The sequence below is a fragment of the Spinacia oleracea genome, chromosome 2 (assembly GCF_020520425.1).
Source record: "Spinacia oleracea cultivar Varoflay chromosome 2, BTI_SOV_V1, whole genome shotgun sequence".
In the NCBI taxonomy this organism is placed as follows: domain Eukaryota; kingdom Viridiplantae; phylum Streptophyta; class Magnoliopsida; order Caryophyllales; family Amaranthaceae; genus Spinacia; species Spinacia oleracea.
The window spans coordinates 95,198,467-95,201,706 of record NC_079488.1 but is presented as its reverse complement, the minus strand read 5'-3'; positions in this window follow the sequence as shown (position 1 = coordinate 95,201,706).

The following is a 3,240-nucleotide window of genomic DNA, read 5'->3' as shown; positions in this document are numbered from 1 at the left end:
TTTTGTGTCAATTCCGCATGTAAAAGGCATTCTAAAATTTTGACAAAAATAGTCTTTTTCTGCCGAACCCAGAATTCTCAAATTCGAAGCCTAACTATGACTTTTCGAAGGTTTTAGTTTTTCGAATGCAAAATTTCGTAAATTTAAGATGTTAAATTAAATATTTGCGATTCTTGTTGATAAATCTTGAATTTTTGATTGACCTACTGTATATGTTTAACAAGTTTGAATGCCTAGCCTTGTTAATTATGCAATCTAATTTGTAATTATGATTAATTTGTTGAAAATTAGAATAATTTAGAATTAATTTGATTTTCATAATTAATTATAATTTAATTAGAAACCTATGATTAAAAACCACCATAAAAATTGTAAATTTATGATAAATTTTAAATTTTTATGACCTAGACTTGAATCCATAACAATCGGAAATCAATTGAATAATAAATTTTCGATTTTTTCGCCCTAAAATTATGAAATTAATATTATTTATTAATTTGTCATTAATTTTAAATATAAATTTTAAATTTTTATGCGATTCGTTCATATAACTTGCACGCACAAAGCAATGGACACTTCGTGTTACCCTTAAGGGGTGTTGTATAGTGCGGGCATGCGACGACGAGCAAGGGAGCTCGTCGCCCGTGCGGCACGAATGCAATGAGCAAGGGCGTGGTGCACGAGCACAAGGCAGCAGCCCTGCCTTGTGTCGTGGGCCACGAGCTATGAACAAATGGGCATGGGCGAAAGGCAAGCCAAGGCAGTCGCGTGTGGGCAGCAAGCGAGCTGCGCCACAACGCGCACTGCCTCGCGCAAGAGCGCGCAGCCTCGCGCGCAGCGTGCGCAGCCTCGCGCGCAGCGAGCGCAGCCTCGCGCGCAGCGAGCGCAGCCTCGCGCGCAGCGCCCAGCGTTGGTCGCGCGCCCAGCGAGCGATGTCGCGCGCCCAGCGAGCGATGTCGCGCGCACAGCGAGCGATGGCTCGCGCGCACAGCGAGCGATGGAGCGAGCGCTGGCGAGCGCGCACTGCGAGCGATGGCTCGCGTGCGACGAGCGCTGGCGCGCGCGCAGCGAGCACCACAGCGTGCGATGGCTTGCGATTGGTAGAGCAGCAGCTATGCGACGAGCGCATGGGCTGCGCGCACATGGCCAGCAATGGCTGTATGCGTGCGGCCCATGGGCGTGCAATGCGTAGGGTGTTTGCGTTACGATTAGATCGTTTTGAATGTTTAATTTGAAAATTTCAGTTCACGTAATTTTAATTAATTTTAAAATTAATAATTTAAATTATTTTCTTGGATTTTAATTTTGAATATTGTAATTATAATAAATGTTATTTATTCTAATTATTTTACTAAAATTAAAATCATGAATTAAATTAAAAAACGACTGAAATTAAATTAAACTTTTTGGATTCAATTATAAATTTATATGAGCTTTAAATTTTAATTAAATTTGTATGTTTCCGGTTAGACTAGAAATACATTTTTATGTTTAAAATTAGTAAAGCATATGAATTTATTGGTTTAAGTGGGAGCGCTTTTTAGTCATAAACACTTGATTAGGTCTACAAATCCTTAAGGTTAAAACAACTTGATTAGAATTAATAAGGACTGAATAATTGGTAGATTATTGGTGCCCTTGATTAATTGCTGCAAATGTTTACGTGATGCATAATGTGTTTTACTAACCAGCTATGTGGCCCATTCATGATAATGAATGGGTGAATGGTATATATATTGTATATGTACTGTTTTGCAGGTTATGAAGTGACTAGTATGGCCCAAATAGGATAGAAAATATGGTCTGCGTACCATTAATTTGAATGTAATTGGTCTAAAGTACCAAAGTTATTTTTCAATTCAAATATGGTCTGCGAACCATCAAATAGTTGTAATTAGTTATAGCTTATCCTATTTGAAGAAAATGGTGCCTCCCACGGAGATTTTCAAGACGGACTTTGAAGTCAAAGCTTCAAGATGAAGTCGGGCCATACTAGATCACATTTATCTTATGCATGTTTTAAGTTATTTATTGCTTTTAAATATGTCTTAAAATGCATGAGATCAAAAGCTTGATTATGTTGCATGATTAAGGATTTTAGTTCACTTAAAATCTAACCAACATAGTAAGAGCCTTAAGTTCCAAACTTAAAAATTGAGTTAAAAGGTGCCATGCCAAAATATACACTTGCTTGGATATCCTTTACATCAATCTAGTAATAGTTTTCGCTCAGCGAGGTGTTACTTATTGGTCCTAAAGGGGCAAGGTACACAAATAATTGTGAGTACATATTAGTTTTGGTGAAACTCAACGATATAAGTAAGGAGTCCTTTTATGTCGTGGCAAAATCGATAGGTTTACCTAATAAGTTCTTAGACGTACCTATCAACCAAGAATAGTTTCTAGACTATTAGCAAAAGGCTTTTGCTTACCTAAGATGTTCTAGGATTAAGTCGACAAACTGTGCTTAGTTCTTCAATGATTTTAGGATCTTGGAATCATTTTATTCACACCTTCCGGAACACATAACTTGAATAAAATGCTTAATAAACATTGAATTATGCATGTATGCTAGAATTTAATTTTATTAAGAGAAACTGTGAATGGTTATTTATTTGTTTATTCTTTTCAATTGTAGTTTTAATATGGAAAACAACAATCAAAACATCATCATGGGTTCTGAGCTTATGGTCAAGCTGAACCTGACAAATTTTCTTGAATGGGAAGCTAAGCTAGTTGAAATAGTCAAACTCAATGGACTTGAGTATGTACTGTCACATCCCATGCCAAGCTACTATGCCAGAGACATGACCCCTGAGAGATTTTACGCTTGGGATGCGGATCTCAAAAAGGTTATGAGTCTCATGCTGAACAATATCCCTGATGATTGGGCTAAAAGGTTTGTAGCCTATGAACCTTTTACGCTCATCAAGAATCTAAGGGATATCTGTCGTGGAAGTACGGAGGACAGGGACCTGAACGTCCATGAGTTGATTGAATCAATGTCTGGTCTAAAGGTTAGTTCTCCCAACAGGTGTTATAGGATGGAGGTCCAAGAAACACATGTTCAGCTCCTTCGCACTAAACAGAGGGTAGGCGTCCCACTGAGGTTCCATGTGGATCTTATGTGTTCATACTTTGATCGCCTAAGTCTGCTAGGAACACCAATAAGCGAAAGGATGGCAGTCTCTGTCTTGCTCAATTCACCACACAGTGGGTTTGGTCGCTTCAAGCAACTAT